The sequence below is a fragment of the Leptonychotes weddellii genome, chromosome 12, assembly GCF_054177405.1.
Source record: "Leptonychotes weddellii isolate Sample4059 chromosome 12, ASM5417740v2, whole genome shotgun sequence".
Classification (NCBI taxonomy): Eukaryota; Metazoa; Chordata; class Mammalia; order Carnivora; family Phocidae; genus Leptonychotes; species Leptonychotes weddellii.
The window spans coordinates 32,159,784-32,176,890 of NC_138380.1; the positions used below are offsets into that span (position 1 = coordinate 32,159,784).

The following is a 17,107-nucleotide window of genomic DNA, read 5'->3' on the forward strand; positions in this document are numbered from 1 at the left end:
GAATCTGTATTTTTAATAAGAAGCCAGATGATTCTTTTTTTTTTTTTAAGATTTTATTTATTTATTTGACAGAGAGACAAAGCAAGAGAGGGAACACAAGCAGGGGGAGTGGGAGAGGGAGAAGCAGGCTTCCCGCCGAGCAGGGAGCCCGACGTGGGGCTCGATCCCAGGACCCTAGGATCACGACCTGAGCCGAAGGCAGACGCTTAACGACTGAGCCACCCAGGCGCCCCTACTTGGGGGAAATTTCTTAATATCTGGGAGAAGAGGCAAATTTCATGGGTCTCTTGTGTGTCCACATGTGCTGTGAGCAAAGGCACGGGCAGCTTCTAGACTATCTTTCCACAAATGTTTGTACAGCAAATAGCCTTTGAAGACAGAAACAGTATCTCCCTATGGAACAAAGGGAAAGTTTACCTACGGCCCGTTATAAAAGATCTGCGTCCCTAAACTTGGCATTCCTCATCAGTGATATAACTGAGTGTGCAGCATGAATCTGAGCCACTCTGCCGAACTCCTGTGGGACTGGGGGGGGCGGGGGGGCGGTGCGAGGAACCAAAAAGAATCAAGAAGCTCACACTACTTGCTGTACCAGGGGTAATAAAGTCCTCTGTCTCTGACCCCAAAGTCTTAGGTCTTCCACAAGCATCCGCAAAGCAGTGCTGGCTACTTTTTAGCTTCCAAATAGGGTGAAATTTCAGATCCTTCACAACTCAGCTTGCCATTTGTAAAATGGCGAAATAACAGTACCTCCTTATAAAGGTATTATGAAGATTAAATGAATCAATGCACACAAATTGCTTAGAAAATGCCTATTTAAACTACCTGCTCAATGAATGCTACCCATTAAGATTACTTTACAATGTATACAGGTAGGTAAACAATCACATCCAAAGGATTAATGACAAGCGAAAGAACCCACCATGTTCACTAACTTTAGTAAAGGCTCCATTCTTAACCCTATTCTGCTCAATATTTTTATAAATAATCGAATAGAGCTACAGAAATGTATTAATCGAATTATGGATGACACAGTCGCTAACACAGAGAACAGAATCAGGATTTTGTTTAGATCTTGACATGTTGAGTAACTAAACTTTGTAAAAGAAGAATTTAAAAGACATACAAATCCTATTTTTTTAAAGATTTTATTTATTTGTCAGAAAGAGAGAGCAAGGGAGAGAGCACAAGCAGGGCAGCGGCAGGCAGAGGGAGAAGGAGGCTCTCGCTGAGCAGGGAGCCCGATGCGGGACTGGATCCCAGGACCCTGGGATCATGACCTGAGCCGAAGGCAGATGCTTAACTGACTCAGCCACCCAGGCGTCCCACAAATCCTATTTTTAAAATAAATTATTCAAATTGTTTATTCATGGCAACTTATATAAAGTGAATTACAATTCTAGTAACAACGTAACATGACTAAAAAATGAATTGCTATTAGGTCAGAGAGAAAAAAAATGGAGATAAATTTTCAATGTGTTCTGTGTCATCAGGCTGCACTCCTGGCGTGGTATTTAGCTCTGGGTACATTTTAAAGGGAAACTCTGGCAAACAGAAGCATACCCAGAGAAGAGTTATCAAAACTGTGAAGAATGAAATAAGTCCATATAGTATATAAAGTATAATGGGGAAAACCAGACTTCTTTAGCTTGAGAAAGATAAGATTTATTGGAAATGAAAGTTTTCAGACATCGACAAAGCTATCGATGTGAAATACTCTGTGTAAATTCAAAGGGTAGAGCTAGAAATAATGGCTGATTGTAACTCAGTGTAAGGAAGAACTTCCGAAGAATTAAATTTTTTCAAATGTTGGATGTTAAGATAAAAATTTTTCATTCATGGAAGTTTTTGAAAGCCACTAGCCAGAATTATGGCCATGGGGATCACCTCCTTCACATCCAGATGTCTTTTGACTGCTCAATTCTTATCTGTTAAAAAAGCCAACCCACCAGAAGTTTCTCCAGGCTTCTTGTCTGTTTTCACTGCTACCTTTCACTCCTTGGTTTCTGTTCCATTTCAGCCCAGCTAGCCCCTTCGGACTGACAATTTGCTCTTAGCAACCCACCTGACCCTTCGATTTACCTCTTTGATTATTCCCTTTCCATACACTACAGCAATTTGACAATTTGACAAAGGCTCCTGGTTAAGAAACCTGAGCCCCATCTCTCATCTGGCTTGGAAGGGAGGATGGAAAATTAATTTCATGATCTCAAAGCCTCTTTTCACTTCTAGGTTTCTTTGATTCTTCTTACTTCTTTTGCCACTTACAGAAATTGGTGGATGACCAGTGATTGAGGAATAAACAAATAAGTGAATGAATAAATGAAAAGCATTATTAAACAACTGATGATGAGCTTCTTTCTTCTTTAAGAACTGGCTACCAGATGGGTCTTATATACTCCAAACAAACAGATGACAAGGAGTGAAAAGACATGAACAGCAAACATCTGTGGGAACAAGGAAAGCAAGTATGAAAGCAAGAGAGACCAGGGGTGGGAGCAGGAGCGAGGGATGAGAACTATGGTAAACACCCCAAAACTGATTTTTAGAAATGATGAACCAGTAAAGTCTCTTGTTTATAAGCCACGCCAATTCATAAGGCAAAATAAAATTTGAGGCTATATAAAAATATATTTGAATGGAAAATGAGAGAATTCTAAACTCCTAAGAAAACTACGACGGGAACAAGCAAATACATTACTGTGGAGGAAAAAAAAATCCAGCACAACAACACAAATGAATCTCAAATGCATTATGCTAAGTGAAAGAAGCCTGACTCCGAAGGCTACATGTTGTATGATTCTATTTATAGGACAGACCTGAATGTGGTATATGTATACAATGGAATATTATTCAGCCATAAGAAGGGAGGATATCCTGCCACTTTTTTTTTTAAGATTTTATTTATTTATTTGACAGAGAGAGAGAACAAGCACAAGCAGGGGGAGCAGCCAGCAGAGGGAGAGGGAGAAGCAGGCTCCCCGCTGAGCAGGGAGCCTGATGCGGGGCTCGATCCCAGCACCCTGGGATCATGACCTGAGCCAAAGGCAGACACCTAACCGACTGAGCCACCCAGGTGCCCCATATCCTGCCATTTGTGACAGCGTGGATGGACCTTGAGCACATTATGCTAAGTGAGATAAGTCAGACAAAGCCAATTGCTGTCTGATATTACTATGTGGAATCTAAACCAGTCACACTTATAAAAAACAGCAAGTAAAGTGGTGGTTACCAGGGGACAGGGGTTAGAGATTAAGACCGACTTTATTTAAGGGTGCCAACGTGTAACTTGCTTGTAAATAAGCCATAGAAATCTAGTGTATAATGAATATAGATAACAATATGGTACTACAATTATGTAATATGATAAATATCACTACAACGCCAATCATGTTATAATATACAAATGTATCAAAGTAACACACTAGGCCCCATAAATTTATACAGTGTAAAAACTTGCCCAAAAAAAGACTTAAAAGGACAAAACTATAGGGACAGAAAATAGATCAGCAGTTATCAGGGCCTGGAGGATAAAAGGAAGGGTTGACTAAAAACCACACGGAAAAATTTTGTAGCATGATGGGACTGTTCTATATCTTAACTATGGTGGTGATTACACAAATATATATGTTTGTCAAAATTTACAGAACTTTACACTAAAAGGGTGAATTTTACCATATATAAATTATCTTTAATAAAAAAAGGAATGAAATTAAAGAGCTTAAAACAACTTTATAATAATGAGTAATTAAAATATGGTTTGTGTCATCAAATAGACACATAAAAGAAAATTACCAGAATCATTTCTACAATATAATAGCCAATATATTATTATTTTTTAAAGATTTATTTGAGAGATAGAGAGAGCACATGAACACTGGAGGGAGCAGAGGGAGAGGGAGAGAATCCCAAGCAGACTTCCCACAGAGCACGAAGCCTGTTGCTGGGCTCAATCTCAGGACCCTGATATCATGACCTGAGCCAAAATCAAGAGTTAGACGCTCAACCGACTGAGCTACGCAGGTGCCCCGACATGTTATTTTAAAATGAAATGTCAAATGTATAGCCAGATACATTTTTTAAAAATAACTAAATATATTTTTACTGTCTCAAGAATAGTTAACATGTAAAAATAAAATTATTCATTCACATTCCTTTTCTTAAATATCCTCTCATAAGAAACATAATCTAGGAAGAAGAAAATAAACATTAAATATTTTTCTTAGTTATGTATTCATAGGTTGTTACCATATATTCTCTTTCATTGTACATTTGCACTTAAACCTTGATCTTATATAGTCAGAAAAACAAGTTGTCTCTCAAGATGAAAACAAAACTTATGACAATGTTCCTTTAATATAGCAATATGAGTAAGCATGTACTTAGTCATATTTTAGAATCTGGCATTGTTACAGCCCAGTGGAAATGATATATTTTCAGGATACAATTAAAAGGATATAGAACAAATCTGTAAAATCAAGTACCAATTAGACGTAACAGATCACGTTGCCTTTCTCCTGTTTGTGGAATAGTATGAGCAACAGACATGTAGGGTAAGAGATAGCTGGACATTTATGAAAATTACAAAAGAGCAAAGAATTAGAAGGATAAAATAACTTAAAAGCATGCTTTTCCAGAAGTAAATATTACAAATTGATCAAAATTATAGATTTAAAATTATTTTATTTGGGACAACACAAAGTCAGGCTGTCCAGTGAATTCTATTTTTAGTTACAGGAATATACATTCTCTATAACGTAGGACAAGGTAAAACACATTGACATGTGCATGTTTGCAAGCTTACATCACTGCTAGAAACTCCCAGGACTTATAATCCCTTACCTTCTGAGAAGGAATCTTTGTTGCTGTTCTCCTTGTTTGTCTGCATCAAGACAAACCTTGATCGCCACAAGAAAAGCAGCCGGAATAAAGAAAGAGACCACACTTTGCATGACGGGAGGGCACACTTCATGGGGTGTATACACTTGGTACGACTGTATGTGTTGCACAACGGGTGGATGGGGCAGCAGAGCAGTGAAGGACTGATCTAGATGAGGCTCTAAAAACTTTTTAGCAGTATCCAGGAGAAGAAGAAAGATGCCTCAAGAGATTTGGGGCAAAACTTCCTATGTGGCACACTGTATAAAACCGTGTCACTCCCTTTAAGCCAAACTGCACCAAAGGTATGTAGTATTCCTGCAGCTGGGAGTTGTGTTTCCTTTAAAGCAGCACAATGCATAGGCTGGACCATGTGGCAGCCCGACATTTTATGTGGGTTCTAAAAATGTATGTCTGTGTGTGTGAAGTCCATCAAAAAGGGGAGCTCTAATTTTAAAAGACAAAGTTTATCAAACAGCTTATCCAACTCCACACTTTATTTCTGGATTGGTGACGCCTCGAGCTAAATATATGAATGAGCACAGGACCAAAGCAAAATTGTGAAGAAATTAATATTTTGGAAAGTTAATGACACACACTTCAGGGGACAGAATGCCAGGTGGTTATTTATTCTTCTTAACCCAAACATGATCAACCCCATGTCCACTCTACCTTCTCTGCTTGTTTCAGTGTTCTGGTTAAATGAGGGGAGGCTCCATTCCTGACAGAGAAGGGGAGGAGTGGTGTGAAAATATCCAGTGGGCTAAGATAATAGAAGAATAATACTTTTGAATTTTAACTGAGTCCCCCTGAGCTGCATAAGCAAAGTTATTTGTGGTAACTGTTGTTAGTTTTAACTGTTTTTATCTTTTTCTTCCATTCCTTCATTTATGTGTGTTTATGGCTGTAAAGGGAGAACATGTTCACAGCTTCAAATTTGGTTCTATGTATTTCAAAAAAGAGTTTAATTGGAAATAATCTAAAAACTAATCCAGGCTCTTTTTAATGTTGGAGGAAATAACCTACCCAACATCACACAATAGTTACAGACAGACCAAGTACCAGAATGCAAGTCTCGTAGCACTTAACACAGAACACTGCATAGTAAACCAACTGACTATTTTACTAGCTGCAATAATAATTATACTTTCCAGAAGAATCCATCTTCATTCACATTCTAATATGCATTATTATTACTAAAGAAGTGCTTTAATACAAAATTTCCAATTCAGAAAGGGAAGGAGAATACACTGGAATAGCCAGATGCAACATGAGGGCACTGGGTGTCTAAGGAGCCAGAGAAGAGTAGCAAAAGATGTAAGTTAGTAATTTTTTAAAAAGGAAAAAGTGGGGTAATTATGTAATAAAAACCCACTTTGCCTTGTTTCACAGTTTTCCAAGGGCTACACATTCACTGATGGTATAATAAAGTATCAGAATGATTTTGAGAGATTTCATAATTCAGTCTGGAGAAGGGAGAAGGGAAAAAGAAAAATGAGAAGGGAGGCAAAGAAGAGAGCCCTCCTCCTTCATTATCAGTAGAAAAGATGAGAGACTCCTTTCCCTATTTTCAAGATATTTAAAATAAAATTGCTGAGCAAGTTAGTGCATATTTCAAATATGGACATAATATGTGAGAGGGAGATCTATAGAGCATTAGGTTTATAAGAAAATAATCAATGGGGATTAAAGAGTGCACTTGTCATGAGCACCAGGTGATATATGGAAGTGTTGAATCACTAGATTGTACACCTGAAACTAATATTACACTGTAGGTTAACGAAATGTAAATTAAATAAAAACTTAAAAAGAAAATAATATATGTATTTGTATGATGTTTTATGGAAAGTTGTATCCCTTACCCATACCTCAGTTATGGGTATCCAAAAGCAATTTAAGCAAGTTCAAGAGTGAGATTTTAAATTTGGAGAGATGGACCTTCCATCAAATCATAAATCCTCCATCTGCTTTATTTAAGGATAGATACTGGAAGAATGAGACAAAAGAGAAGTTGTAAATTTATGGTGTGTGTGCCAACACAAAGAAGGAAAGCCATCTAAATCTAAAGGTTTTCAGAAGAGACTTGGCTTAACCCCTTTCCTCCCATCTTCCCCACAGAAATACTTCGTATGCCAATGTTGTATCCATAATGTAGCCTTTAGAAATATCTATGGACCCTATCTATGCTACTCATATTAAGATATAATTATGAAATAATATGATTAAATGTCATTTTGACTGTACTAATAAGCATTATTATATTGTAGCACTCAACTACTGAGCATTTGTTCTTGTCCAGAAACATAAGCATCCATTCACACCTTTCAAAAGTTAAGTGTAATATTGTTTCTCAGATCGGAATAAAAAAGATACAAAACACTGAACTTGAAGTAGGTCCACCAGAGAGCAGCGCCACATCTTGGTCAATACAGTAGTGAACAGTTTTCCCAAATGTGATATGGTATAAAATAAGTGCAAGATGAGAAAGTAAGGTGAAAAGTAATTTCAGTCACACAGAAAGTGAGGCAATGATATAGACAGAAGTAATTTCTTGGACCTCCAACAACTCATTCATTCTTTCATTTAGTTTTAGAGCTGTTACCTGATGCAAGGCACTGTTCTAAGCATTGGGTTAGAACACTGAAGAGAACAAAATCCCTGGCTCCATGGAAAGTATATTCTCATTGGGAGGACATATGATAAATAAACAACTTTCTAAAATGTCAGCTGACGATGGTGCTGTGGGGAAAAGTAATGTACGGAAAGGTGGCAAAGCATGATCTATGAGGATTTGTTATCTGATACAGGACAGTCTTCTCCAATAAGGATATGTTTGAGCAGAGGCATGAAATTTGTGAAGATATCCAATTGTAGAGCATTTCAGACAGAGAACACAGAGAAAAATTCTGAGGCGGGAATCAGCTTCTCCTGTTTTGATAAATACCAAGGAAGCCAGTGTGGCGAGAGTTGATCGAACAAGAGGAAAATGCTAGGAAAGAATGTCAGATAGGTAGCAGGGGTCAAATAACATGGACTTATATAAGGTCTTTGTCTTTTATTCTCAGGGACATAAGAAGCTGCTGGAAGGTTTATAGAGAAGAGTGACATAATCACATATTTTTAAAAGATCGCTATGCTGTGTGGGGAACAAACCGTGGTGCCTAGAGAGAGAAGAGGGAGATAAATAGCTCCTGCTATTTAACAATTCAGGGAGGAGATGATGATGTCTATCTGATCAGATGGGTAGCGGCGCTGGTACCAACTAGATGTATAAAACAAGATTTTTTTTTTTTTTTTTGAGGGGGCACTTAGCTAAACTAAAGGCAGACCGAGAAAGGGGAAAAAAAAATCGAAGACAAAAAAGAAAGTAAAGAGTTAGCTAGAGGCATACAGATATAGATCACCCAAATCCTGGAACATAACTTTGGGTGAAGTAATGGTGAGGAATAGTTCTTAAGGATGTTGGGGATCTTTTTTTTAAATGAGATGATTTTATGACAGTCTACATATGCTAAGATGTTAAGCTATTTGGATTAGTGTACTATAAGTTTCTCCTCGCTATCTGCCAGTGAGAAATTTTATAAATGCTTTCTCTGAAATATGTCTACCACCGATTTTTTTCTTACCCCCTAAAATACACTTTAAGAAAGTTTGTTATTTTTTTAAATTGAGAAAAAGTTGCAAAATGATGGCTGTAGTTGTGTATATGTACCAAGATGATACAAAACTAAAATAATACAAAAAAACTCTCACAGAAAATGTCATTATAAAAGTTGAGAAGAAATGAATACCACAGAAACTTTACACTATTTCTAGTAGCATGCCTTATTTGAGGAATTCAAAGTTAATTTCCTTAACTTCCTTAAAAAAAGTATAACATTCTCATGGTATAAATCTTTTAGGCTTATGTTAAAAGATCTTTAAAAAGAAACACTAAAAACTTAAATAAATTTTAAGTCAACATTGTCTTCCACAAAGTATATTTTAAGCCTTCCAAGATAGAAATCAAGAGAAATTAAGAAACATTAATAAACTAAAAATGCTGAGAGCTTTTAAATCCCTGGGGATTCATTTGCTTCACAGCAATGTGCTTTTACAACATTTAAATTTTATTTGCTTTTGCTAATAAAAATAATTTGCCATAGAGACAGGAATGAAGACATATTTGTCAATATAATGGGAAGAAGGTATGTCCTAGAGATCCCTGGTAGATTGTAGGAAGAGGGAAGGATACAACTGAATGGGAAATTGAATTAAATTGGTAGAGTATAGGTCCAAGAATACATATTTCAAATATCAAGGAATTTATAAGGTTGAACCTGGCCTGCATAAATAATTTATGGAGAAAATGTGTTTTAAATAAAATTTTAGATAAAATTATATAAATTGAAGTAACACAGAATTTCAATTGTTCATAGAAAGCAAGTTGGACAGGTGAAGAAATACAAGAAAGAGTAAACAAAGTTCATAATTACAAAATGAAAAAGTATTAGGATCCAAAGCTGTAAAACATTAAAATATAATGTAGCTTTGAAAATGAAATGGGTGTGATAACAGTCTACCTCCTTTTTGAGCCCTGATACTCTTAATTTGGCTGCTTGGCAAACTGTATAGGTAAACACAAATTCCCAGTCACTCCAATTATAAAATTGAAATTATGCTCCTAAGAATTAGAATAATACTTAGTAATACCACATTCGAGAAAACAGCAAATTACTGAAGCATCTATATAGAGAAAAGAGTTTTAATACATACTGAAAATAAGTCACCACATACATATAGGTTTACTTTTTCATCTTAATATTAATAGTGTTGGAACATAATGCATCTAAATCTTCTTTAAGGATCTCTCCAGCATCTCAATGTTCTAACGTTAACCTTTTAATTAGTCACAACAGTTCCTCACATTTCACCGAAAGTACTCTCTTTTTTGTTTGTTTTGTCTGGAAAATTGGGGGTGGGGTATGGATAAATACACTGAGCAGAGCAAAAGACTATATACAAAAGTACATCAGAGGCAATGACAAGGCAAAAGTAAGTCAGCAAATGGAAATAAGTACCCATTTATTTTAATAGGTAAGAATACCCACAGGGAAAGAATATTCCACAGGAAATAATATTCTACTATGTGAGAATTTATGTAATTCAATAGTAATGAATTTTCACATAAGCAATGCTGAGCTTAAGGGAAAAAAAAGTAATAGTATTTTTAGACAATCCCCCCCAAACTATGCTTAGTTAGGCTGCTGAAAGAAATATTAATGGGGTCCACTTGTAGGTTCTGAAAAACAAATGAAGAAGCTAAAGTTCTAGAAGAACTCCATAAAAACGTAATGAAAAAGACTTAAGCCTCATGAAGAAAAAAAGAAAAAACTCTAAGAACCTAGAGTATTTTACTTGATAAAGACTATAGAAGTGATATGACTGGAAGCCAAGTATATGAAGAGATATCAAAGTTGGATCTAAGAAGGTATTTACATCATCTAAAGAAGGAATAGAACTAAAGTAAACTATGGCATATAACATTTGATTTAGGCATTAGATTCTCTATGAATCATAAACACAGGAATATGTTTAAGGAAAGTTGCAAGCACCTGGATTACTTTTTCAGACCCTTAAGAAAATATGCAACAGTCGTTCTGGGTTGGTTCTGATCAAGTTTGTTAGAACTTTATGAATCAGGGGGTACATAATTAAAGTTACTTTGAAAATCTATGTAAATCTTAAGCTCTCACTGGGCCTGATTTAAGAAACAGGATTTATTTTATTCAAAGGGCAGTATGAATCTGGGCACTGGTTAGAACATTTGGGATCCATTCATTTATCACTAAGAGTACTATCATCTATCACAAACTTAAAGAAAAAAAATAGTTTGAGTGGGTCAAGAATTAGTATTCAGTAATTGTAATGAAATTGTTATTATTTCTGAATTCAACGGTGATTTGCAATTTTGTCTAACAACAATCATGTCAAGAGAACTTCTTAGTGACATTATCTTCTTACAAGTCAATGGCTTCTTTCTGACTTAATTTAGAGAGGCAGAAAATATGTGACCACTTCCACCATTCAGTTTTCTATCAATATTATAACTAATAGCTGATCTAACATGAGACTATCAACACAGAAATAGACAAGGGTGATGAGGCAGAGCCAGCTATAAATCCTTAAAAATATTACAAATAATATGCCCTTTATGTAATTGAGTTCTGTATCCCCACATTTTCTCTTGAAATAAAAATGTCTGGTAAATTTGTCTGGCTAAGTTCATTACACTGTTATATGCCCTATGAGTCTCAGTCAAACCATGAAGTTATTTTCACATATTTAAATATACTTTTCATAAAGTATAATTCCAATAGCTATGCAAAGAGAGTTGGTCTATGTTTTTAAATTCTTGCTTGTACAAAAGGAATAGAACTTCTCATTACAAGTTATCTGTAAATTTAAAGTTCACCTTTTTTCCTATTTTTATGGTGTGCCACATACAACAATTTCCCCCTATTTAGGTTTTTATAATATTACAAGGATTTATTTTATTTGTAAAAGCAAAACCACTGTACTATCATCAGTGCAAAGAAATAAAACTTTGATGACAGTTTATTTAGACACAACCATTAATAAATCTATTCATGTCTTAATGCAATCAAAGGTCTCCTTCCACCCAGAGTATGCATTCTATGAAAACAATATTCAAGTCTAAAATTTCCATCACTCTGAATCCCAAAATATAAGTTGAGAAATTTTGATAAACAGTTAAAAATAGTTCATAATTGTTATTTGTATATAATTTCCTTTGATTATTCTAGTACCCATTGTAGTGCAATAGTAACATACTAATAATCTATGTATAAAAAGAAAGCATGTATTGTACTGTTTAAATTGAATGGTAAAAAGTGTTCCAATAGTGAACTTTATGCTGATCTTTTTAAAATTGAGCGTTCTCTCTCCCTTACCTACAGGGATGTATCATCAGGTTTCCAGTCTCCTCTTTAAAAGCTAGTAACTTAATCACAATTAAATATTTATTTCACTTAGTTTTGGGTAACAATGAAAGAGTGGGGTTCTTAAGCAAGTACTGAATTGAACAACCATTGAACATGGGTATAGTTAAGCAATAAAAATTGAAGGAAGGAAGGAAGGGAGGGATGGATGAATGGAGGGAGGGAGGGAGGGAGGAAGGAAAGAAGGAAAGAAAAAACGACTTTTAAAAATCTTCAAAACCAAAATGAAATTTTATGACCCTAATGATCATCGTGTATATAACTTTATACCTGCTTTATTAATGGCATACACAAATAAATCAAAATTGTAAATTAATTGCTTAACACTACTAAACAAACACTACATTTTAAAATTCCACTACACTGAGAATATACTTATCCAGAACTCATAGTGACAGAAAAGATAAACAGGCCCCTTGACAACTTTAAAACATTTCCCGAGGTACGCCGCAATGCAAGATTGAAGAGGAAAATATCTGAAAGCTCATCCTTGCTTCAGTGTTGACCTCTAACATGGACTTGCTATTAAACACACTCCTCCTGTCTCCACTGCTGCCTAGCCAAATTATTTGAGTTAGAAGAGCGTGCAAAGATGTGCCTTCAGGCAAACTTTTGTTTTCTAAAAGTTAATCTCTCCAAACACTTCCAGTTGGAAAACGTCCACTTCAGCTACTTGACACCAGGGCGTCACTTTCTCCCCTCGGCTTACCTGCTCCTACTTAATTATTCTTCCAAGTAGACTCTGGGCACGTTGGGGAGGTAGCTCTTTAAGCACTTCTGAATCCATGATGACTATATATGTACACATCTTACACACTCCCACAGGTCTTTCACACCCTTTCTCCCTCCGGGGCCGTTCTCAGCACTCACCCAGGCCACGTCGGGAACGCCTGCCCACCTGGGAGCAAACAGTACTCAAGGAATAATCCTCAAGATCAAGAAACTGACTGGATTTCAACATGTGGTGAGAGAAAATGGGGGTGGGGGTGGGGTTGAAGCATTACAGATAGCAGCTGTCCATTAAGTGGTTTAAATCTGTTGGTTAAAAAGCTGAATAAACAAATACACAGATGGGTCTAGATCCTTGGGGATTCCGGAGTCTGAAGAGCCCCCTGAGCAAGTGTCCAGTTTGGCCTCTCTGGAGTCGTCCCTATGCAAAACTCGCACCGGTTGCGCTCTCAAAAGCCCCAGACTCGCACGTGTCTTTCCCCTCCCGTTCCTCCTAATCGGTGTCACCCCACGCGCCCGGTGCCCTGAGAGACTTACCTACGAGATCTCAGAGGCTGAGGATAGTAGGGCAACTTTTCCTCCCTGCTCTAGACAGGCCCAAACGCCCTCAGCAAGCGAGGGTCCACGACGACGCTCGCGCAGAGGTCGGGGTGTCTGGGCGCGTCCTGGCCTGCGGGGCGGGGAGAGGCGCTCGGGAGACACGCGGGCGACGCGCTGGCGGCGCGCGCGGCCACCCAGTGGGTCCCGCCGTGCAGCCGCCGCATGTGAGCCGCGGCGAGCGCGAAGGGCCGTCGGGACCGGAGCTCTGCTGGGGTCACAGCCAACCCCGCGCTCCCGACTGCCCTCCGCTCGCCCGGGGCCTCCACGGATTTACAGGTAAAAGACAACCGAGAAGCCCTCCCTTTCTCCGCAAGGTGCCCGCGCCCCTCCCACATTCCCTCCCTAAAGAACCGGGAGGTGCGAGTTCACCCTAAACCCACCCACAGAGTGAGGAGACCTTTCTAAAGCACAGTAAAAGTAAGACTAGGTGAGTTCCCGCGTGAAGCGGGTCCTGCTAACTGTGGACAGGGGAAAGAGCGTGATCGGGGGCAGCAGTCAAGATGCACCATTATCCCGAAGCAGCACTAGGGGCCAGGAGTTTCTTCAGTCGAGAAACAGGAGTGTCCCCTCTCCGCCTCTAGTTCCCAGGGAAGTACTTCTTAAATGAACGCTGAAGCGCCCAACTTAGAGACGGACGAGCTGCATGCACTTGCCCAATTGAGTAAATAAAGGTCAGCAGTTGGATCAATAAAGTGTGTGCTTCCAACCGCCAGATGTTTTTACTGTTGTTTCTCCTCTCAGGGGTAAGGGGGGAAGGGAGGAAAAGGAAGAGACAACAAACAATAAAAATAAAAGAGTAAACAAACACACATCTGGTGTTTCGACACACATTCTCCTCCAGCCGCGGTCCCTCTGGACGAGGCAATATTTTGCATATTCAAAACTAAAAATCATACGTGAGCCAACTGCAATCTCCCCTCTGTCGATTCTCCCTTCCCCCATCACAATGCAAAATGAAAAAGAACAACAAGTGGTGATGTTGAGTCCGGAAGGCGACCCCGACGCTGAGCCGAAATTTGACACATGTCACACCCGCCCCGCCGCACCGAGCGCTGCGGCTGGGGTGAAACTTTGCCGCCGCCGCCGCCGCCGCCGCCGCCGCCGGAGGAGCGCGCAGCAGAGTAAAGTCGCAGCCCGGCCCGGCGTGGAGGTGGCTGGGACGGGGTGGGGTGCGGAGGTGCAGCGCGCCAGAGTGAGGACGAAGAAACTTACCGCGACCTGGGACGCCTGGGCAGCGTCCCGGGAGGTGGCACCCGCGGCGCCGAGGCAGAAGCCTCCAAACAACACACCCACGAGCGAGTCCCGGCAGCTGCTGCCGCGAGTGGGGGGCGCGCCCTGGGGCGGGGGGGCGGAGGAAGCCGCAGCCAGCAGACGCGGCCGCCGCATAAATAACCGGGACGGGCGCTCGCGGGCGGGCTGCGGGTGGCGCGGGGCTCGAGCCGGGGCGCAGCGGCCGCCGCGGAGCTGCACGCGCCGGCGTGTCTCGCGCTTTCTCGGAGGCTCGCGCTGTCTCGCGCTGCCTCTCCCCCCACCCGGATCTGTGTGTGTGTCTGTATGTGTGTCTATGTGTGTGAGTGTGCGCTGGCGGGCGCGCGCACCCGGCCGCGCGCGCGTGTTGTTGGCAATGCAAACTGTACACACACTGCGCGCGGAGCCGCCTCTCCTCCGAGGGGCGGGGTGGGGGAAGGGACGCCTCGGAGGATTCTAAAGTACTGCTGGGCCACTTGTTTGTTTTGTTTCACTTTGCGTTGTTATTGTTGGTTGTTGTTGTTGTTCCCAAAAGTGGTTTGGAACCAGCCGGTTAGAATGCCTGTCGCCCCCATCCACCTATCTCCCCCGGTGCCCCAACTTCTTTAAGGGAGGGGGAAACGCGGAGCAGAATATTGTTCGGATTTGCAGTGGAGCCTCCTGGCTGACGTCAGGTCCACCTGCTATGTAAACAACTCGCTGGAGAACTTGTTTGTTCTGCGCCAGATCTTCCCCCACCCCCACCATTCTCCCCACCTCCAGCTCCGCCTCCTCCCGCTCGTCCCAGACGGCGCGTCGAGGAAGGGGGTGGGGAGGGAGGAGAGAACAAAACCGTATGCGGTATTGGCAAAGCCGAGTTGTGTCTGCTGCTTCTTGGCAGTCCCCAAAGTACGTCCTCTCAGCAGACGGAGCTGCTGGCAAATGAAACAGGGGATTCCACGTGAAGTGCAGAAAGCCTCGAAGGGATCCAAAGCCCTCGGTGGCAGGGAGTTAAAAGTGCATGGTAGTCAGAAAGGGAGACCCAAGCGTGCGTTAAAACGCTGATTGGCCTTTCTTTTCACGGTGCGCGCCTCTGCGGCCTGGGCTGGAGGGAGCCCGAGTGTCTTTCTCACTCTTCATTGTTGTCGTGGCTCCTGTCTCACTTGGGCCCAGGAGTTCTTGGGCTTCCTCGTGGTCGCTCAGCCCGGGTCATCGTCGTGGGGCTGGGCTGCGGGCCGGCCGGGGCGGAGCTTGGAAGGAAGGGGCCCGCCGAGCTGGGACGTTTAGGGTTTGAGGCTTTCGAGACGGGCCCTATCGGTGACTGAGGGATGCAAAAGTACCCGGAATGAAAGGAAAGAAGAAACTGCCAGAGTCCGCTCCGCGCGCACTTCAAAGCCAAGGCGCCAGCGCGGGGGAATGCGCGGGCCCAGCCTCCGGCACCCGGGTCCCAGCTCCTGTCGGTGGAGCGTGACACAGCCAGCGGGCCCACGCGGGACCAAGGAGATGACGAGGGAAAGGCCGAGGGAGGACCAGACGGGCCTGGATGGGAGGCGGGGACCCAAGCGGGGGGATTCCTCGGGAGTCCCTTCCCCACGCCCGTTCCCGGCAGGCGGTTCCTCCCGGCAGTCTCCGGCCAGCCGCTCGGCTGCCCGCTGGCTGCGCGACCCTCCACCCGCCGCCTTCACGGCGAGCTGCCGCCTGAGCCCGCCGCTCAGCTGACAATCAGTCGCGGAGCGTGGCGTTCGGAAGGGTGCGGAAACTTTCTTCCAAATAGCTGCAACCAAGAGGCCGTTGCGAACAGAGCCTTGCCCCCGACTTCTTCCCGGCCAACTTTAACATCTCTGGTGGCAGAAGGGGCGGGGGAAGGGTGGTGGTGACCCGGGAGACGGGCGAGCAGCACTAACTTCTGCCTTTGAGTCTTTCTTTTCCTCAAAGAGCAGCGCGCCCTTTCTCTAAAGGGCAGACGCGAGCTCACGCACACACTTGGCACCAACTCTTCCCTTCAGAACCCGCAGTTCTCCCGGGGAGGAAGCAGCCCTGGCACCCACATCTGTAAACACACCGTCAGCTTTTCTAGTGAAACCAATTAAGTCAATAAGCCATGGGGCTGGTCGTGGGAAGACGGCCCCTGCCAGGAGGACGAGGAACGAGGGAGAGTTGAGCTTTGAATTGTGGTGCTTTCTGTGAGCTTTTAAACTCCAGGTAGTCCTTAAGTGCTCTGCTTATGAATTGTGTCTTTTTCGAAAAGCAGGTTGAATAGTGGACAAATAACCCAGATTTTTTCAAGATGGGAGCGGGAAGAGGAGAGAGCTGTCTTTAAAATTAGAAAACGCCAGACCCAAATGGCCCTACCTCGCCCTTCTGAAAGAGTGGGGAAAATTTCATGTTAAGTAATTTGCGTTTATGCTTCACTGACAAGCCTAAATAAAAGGCGGATTCTCCGAATTAACCTGAAACTATTTTGAAAAAGAAAAGAGCAAACGGTGTCGAAATCCTTGGAGAGCCGAGGATGTGCCTTTCCACAAGGTTTGCGAAAAAAGGTAACAGAACAGTCAAAAGGGCTACAGAGTCCCACTTTTCCCCCTTATTCTCCCCGCCCCCCTCCCCCCCCCCCCCCCCGTAAACACCGACCCCATTTACTTTCCTCTCTCGCCAGGGGTCTCAAGGAAGTG

General features: G+C 41.8%; 1 protein-coding gene across 1 annotated transcript in view; it reads right to left on the reverse strand.

The window, feature by feature from the left end:
• Positions 1-14,666, reverse strand: part of FOXP2 (forkhead box P2) — a 548,145-nt gene extending 533,479 nt beyond the window's left edge. The window contains exon 1 of the mRNA XM_081800223.1: positions 14,421-14,666. The gene's annotated coding sequence lies outside the window, so the exon portion shown is untranslated. The remainder of the gene's footprint in view (positions 1-14,420) is intronic.
• Positions 14,667-17,107: the final 2,441 nt, after the last annotated feature.